Raw genomic sequence first — 6,000 nt, forward strand, 5'->3', positions numbered from 1 at the left:
TTTCATTCAGTGCCCATCATGTCAGGCATTGCACTGTCCAAGGCACTTCAGATACACGAAAGAACAAAACAACAGAACTCCAGTTTTCGTGGGAGGATCAAACAAAATAAATATGGAATTTTAGCATGTTAGTGATAAGGGTTCTAGAGAATTATAAAGCAGAAAAGGGGATAGGGAGTACTGGATGGAAGAGAGGATGGTTTCAACTTTCAATTGGGCAATCAGAGACGGTGTTTAAAGACTTGAGGAATTGAGACTTTATATAACTCCTCAAGATGGAGGAAACAGCAAGTACAAAGGCCCTGAGGTAGGCATGTGCTGTCAGCTCAGATCCTGACATGGGGCTTGAACTCACAAACCATGAGATCATGACCTGAGCCAAAACCAAGAGTCAGATGCTTAACCGACTGAGCCACCCAGGCATCCCTGTGAGGACTTTTTTTTTTTTTTTAAGGATTTTATTTCTTTTAAGCAATCTCTACACTCAACGTGTGACTCAAATTAATGACCCTGAGATCAAGAGTCGTATGCTCTTCTGACTGAGCCAGGTGGTCCCTTATAGACTACTGTGAAGACTTTAACTTTTCCTCCCAATGGAAAGGGGAGCCATTGGATGATTGTGAATGTAGGGGGTTACATGACCTGGAGAGTCCATCATCTGAGATGGGGAAAACTGCAAATGGAGCATTTGGGGGCAGGAAAGGCAGGAGTTCAGTTTTAGACATCCTGAGTTTGAGACGGCTCTTAGACATCCAAATGGAGATGGACCAGCTGGTGATAGGAATCTGGAACTCAGGAGGGTTCCTGCATGGGTGTATACACTTGAGAGTTATGTGTGCACGTGTGTGTGTTTCAAGCAAATAGACTGGGATATCAACAAGTGGGTGAGTGCAGAAAGAGAAGAGAACATTTCCAATGCCTGAGCTTGGGATACCCCAACATTAAAAGCAGATAGATAAGGAAGAACAGCCAGTGAGGCAGAAAAAACAAACCAACAAGACAAAACAAAAAAATGGCCTTCTGGAGAACTAAGTAAAGATAACGTTTCAAGAAAAGAGAGTTATCAGCTTTATCAGATCTACTGAGAGGTCAGGTAAGATGACAAGTACTGGATTTGGTAACATGAAGGTCATTGGTGAGGAGTTCTGGGAATCGGCAGCTCAGCCCAAACTGCTCTCTGACACTGACCTAAAAAAGTAGGATGGGGGCACCTGGGTGGCTCAGTCGGCAAGCATCCGACTTCGGCTCAGATCATGATCTCACAGTTGGTGAGTTCGAGCCCCATGTCAGGCTCTGTGCTGACAGCTCAGAGCCTGGAGCCTGCTTTGGATTCTGTCTCCCTCTCTCTCTGTCCCTCCCCCACTCACACTCTTTCTTTCTCTGTCTCTCAAAAAATAAAAACGTTAAAAAAAAAAAAGGATGAAACATTTAAAGAGACAAACTCAAAAGCAACAAAGAGCTAGCTGGAGAGTGAAGACTTAGTCAACCACGCCCTAAGAGTAGACAGGACCTTGAGAGGAAAGCCCAGCAAAAGGGGAACTTAGGCTGGGGTGGGTGGGCAGTGGTGCAAAGTAGGAAGAGTCTGTTTTAAGGCTGAAATGGTCTTTTGGTGGTTTCATGGGATTAAGGAAACAGAAGTTGGAGTTTGGGAACCACCAAGAGTGGAAACCCAAATAAATTACACATGCACACCTTCATCTGGGACCCTAATGGGCGACAACCTAGGTGTAGGTGTACATCTAAAGCATGTCACACGTGCTTGCAAACTACTGTCAGGTCGTCTGGGTGGTCCAGGGAATCTTGAGGCCAGGACTTGGATTTAGGTGTTTCTGGATTGCTAGTGTCCCCGGGAATTTTGCAGAAACAAACATGGCAACATCATCCTAGTTCCAAATGATTTCTACCACTAAGTTTTCAAATACAATATCCGGTATTCAATTAAAAATAACCGGGCATACTAGGAGATAGTAAAGTATGAGAGAAAATGTCGAAACAATAAACAACAAGAACATACCACAGGCAATCTGTTTACACCTCTATGATCTCACTCGTCACACTCTGTTGTTATTAGTTGTGACCCCTTTTTGATGGGGAACATCTCTTGGTTGCTTCTCCAGCATCCATTCCATACTTTTCGCTTCCCAACACTCTTGATTTCAGTTCTGGTAATAAAGGGGTACTGGAGAGGCTGACCAGCTCTAAGAGTGGGGCACGTGAACTAGCCACCTAGTCTCTCTTCTTGTCCCCAGGATTGATTCAGGGGTGAGAATGTAAGGCAGTCCAATGGGTGAATTCCAGCCCTTTTGAAAAATGCTGATACACAGAACCATACTCTTGGATGAGGAAGCATGTCCCTCTGGGAGCTGCTGGCTACAGGATGAAACCCACCCCACACAAGACCAAACAGAGAAATGGAAAGAAATCAGGTCTTCGGTAACATTGGTAAGCTGCTAAATCAAAATTCATCTGAAGTTAGACCTGCCTCTAGGGCAGCAGTGTCCGACAGAAATATAATGCAAGTCATTTATGTAACTTATGTAGTGACCATGTTAAAAAGTAAGAAGTGGATGGCGCCTGAGTGGCTCAGTCGGTTAAGCGGTTAAGCGTCTGACTTCGGCTCAGGTCACGATCTCATGGTTAATGAGTTTGAACCCTGCGTCGGGCTCTGTGCTGACAGCTCAGAGCCTGGAGCCTGTTTCAGATTCTGTCTCCCTCTCTCTCTGCCCCTCCCCTGCTCACACTCTCTCTCTCAAAAATAAACATTACAAAAAAAGTTAAAAAAAAAGTGAAATTAATTTTAATAATATCTTTTATTTAACCTAACACCCAAAAGAGTATCATTTTAACATATACTAATATACTATTAATAAAATATCTTACATACTGTTATTTATGCTAAGTATGAAGTCCTGTGTGTACACTCAACCCATCTCAATTTGGACGACCTATATTTCGAGTGTTCAATTGCCCGGTGTGGCTAGGGACTACCAAACTGATACCACAGCTCTGGAATTCTCTTTTATTGAACCACTAAATTCCCTTAGGGTAATTTCAACAGCTTTATTGATATATGATTTATACGCCATAAAATTTACCCATTTTAAGTGTACAGTTCTATGGTTTTTAGTAAATTTATAGATTGTGCAACCGTTACCCACCTCTAATTTGGGAACGTTGCCATCACCCCAAAAAGTTCTCTCATGCCCCTTTGGTGTTACTCTCTGTTCCCTTGCACAGCCCCGCGCGATCACTAGTCTTTTTTCTGTCTCTGTAAATTGTCCTTTTCTGGATATTTCACGTAAATGAAATTCTATAATAGGTAGCCTTTTGCTTCCGACGTCTTTCACAGCATTTTTGAGATTTGTTCATGTGTGGCATGCGTCAGTATTCCATTTCTGTTTATTACTGCCAAGTATTCCTAGTATGACTATACACACATTTTGTTTCTTTCCCCACCAGTTGATAGTCATATGGATTGTTTCCAGTTTGGAGTTATGACTAATGCTGCAAAGAGCATTAACGCCCAAGTATTTGTGTGCACATATGTCCCTCTATGTCTTGAGTAGAGTTTTAGGAGTGGAATTCCTTGGTCATATGCTAGGTTTATGTTTAATCTTTTAAGGAACTGACAAACAGGGGCACCTGGCTGGCTCATTCGGAAGAACATGTGTCGCTTGATCTCTAGGTCGTGAGTTCAAGCCCCATGTTGGGTGTACAGTTCACTTTAAGAAAGAAAGAGAGAGAGAGAGGGAGGGAGGGAGGAAGGAAGGAAGGAAGGAAGGAAGGAAGGAAGGAAGGAAGGAAAAAAGGAAGGAAGGAAGGAAGGAACTGCCTAACTATTCGAACTGTTTTGCAGAGTAGCTATTTTACATTCCCACCAGCGTGTCTGAGGACTCCTGTCTTTCCATATCCTTGCCAACAGTTGGCATTGTCTGTCTTTTTTTAATAGCCTTCTAGTGGGTGTATACTGGAATCTCACTGTGGTTTTAGGTTGCATTTTCCTAGTGACTAATGACATCAAGCATCTTTTTGTGTACTTATTGGCCATTTGTGTATCTTTAGTGAAAGGTCCACTCAGATCTTTTGCCCAAGTTTTAATTAATTAATTTTTTGGTATTTTATTTTCTTAGTGATATCTTTTTTTATAACAGCTTTATTGAGGTATAATTCACATACCATAAAACTCGCCTTTATAAAGTATACAATCTAGTGTTTTTTTAGTATATTCACAATGTTGCACAACCATCCCCACTATCTAATTCCACAAATTTCCATCACCTTAAATAGGAAACCTGTACCCGTTAAGCAGTCATTCCCCATGCCCTGCTTCCCCTCCCCCCCATCCCCTGCAATCTACTTTCTGTCTTTATGGATTTGCCTAATTCTGGGCATTTCCTATAAATTGAACCACAGATGTGGCCTTTTTGTCTGGCTTCTTTCACTGAGCGTCCTATTCTCAAGGTTCATCCATGTTGTACCATGTGTCAGTGCTTCATTCCCTTTTATGGCTGGATGACATTCCACGTGTGCCTATACCGCATTCTGTTTGTTCACTGATCAGCTGGTAGGCATTTGGGTTGTTTCCGCTTTGGGGCTATAACAGATAATGCTGCTGGGAACACTGGTGTACAAGTTTTTGTGTGAATGCATGCTTTCAGTCCTCTTGGGTCCTGGACTTGCTGGGTCATACGCTAACTTCATGCTCCACTTTTTTTTTTTTTATTTTTTATTAAATTTTTTTTTTAAACGTTTATTTATTTTTGAGACAGAGAGAGACAGAGCATGAACGGGGGAGGGTCAGAGAGAGGGAGACACAGAATCTGAAACAGGCTCCAGGCTCTGAGCTGTCAGCACAGAGCCCGATGTGGGGCTCGAACTCACGGACCGCGAGATCATGACCTGAGCCGAAGTCGGCTGCTTAACCGACTGAGCCACCCAGGCGCCCCCATGCTCCACTTTTTAAGGAACTGGCCAAACTCTTTTCCAAAGCAGTTCCACGGTTTTGCATTCCCACCATCAGTGTGCAGTTCTACGGTTTTGCATTCCCACCATCAGTGTATAAGGGCTCTAATCTCTCCGCATCCATGCCAACACTTATTATTATTGTTGTTCTTGTTATTGCTATTATTACTCCAGGCAACGAGCACTCCTTTTTTTCATTGTGGTAGAATATGCATAACATAACATTTACCGTCTTAACAAGGTCAGTGGCATGACGTACACTCACTTTGGTGTGCACCCGTCACCACCATCCACCTCCAGAACCTTTGCATCCCAAACTGAAGCCACACACCCATTATACGATAACTCCCCATGCCCTGCTCCCTCCAGCCCCTGGAGGCCATCATTCCACTTTCTGTCTCCATGAATTCGCCTGCCCTACATATCTCACATAAGTGGCATCATGCTACATTTGTTCTTTTATGACTGGCTTACTTCACTTAGCATACCGTCCTCAGATTCCATCCATGTTATAGCATGTGTCAGACTTGCCTTCCTTTTTAAGGCTGGCTAATATTCCATGGCACGTACACACCACATCTGCTTATCCATTTATCTGCCGATGGGCATTTGGGTTGCCTCCACCCTTTGGCGATTAGAATAATGTTGTTGTGAACACGGGTATGCAAATATCTATTTGGGTCCCTGCTTTAGGCTTTTTTTGATTTGGGGCATGTACCCAGAATTGGAATTGCTGGATCATCTGGTAATTCTGTTTACTTTTTCTGAGGCTTGGAGCCACTTCTACAGGGCAGTGGCCACCACGTAAGGACTCTTGGCCCCCGAAGTTCCTACCTGACACTTGTGTTGGACTGTTTAGCTTTTAGACGATTTTTCCTTTGTGTGGAAACCACTAATCAACCATGTTTTAAAACGGTTTTATTTGCAATGTACTCTCATTATTCAGAAAGGAGAAAGGGAACATCCCCTTGAAGGACCCGGGTTTAGAGGACAGCACTAAACACTAAGCAGCAGCAGCTCAGGGGAGCTACTCATTGA

The sequence above is a fragment of the Panthera onca genome, chromosome D2, assembly GCF_046562875.1.
Source record: "Panthera onca isolate mPanOnc1 chromosome D2, mPanOnc1 haplotype 2, whole genome shotgun sequence".
Classification (NCBI taxonomy): Eukaryota; Metazoa; Chordata; class Mammalia; order Carnivora; family Felidae; genus Panthera; species Panthera onca.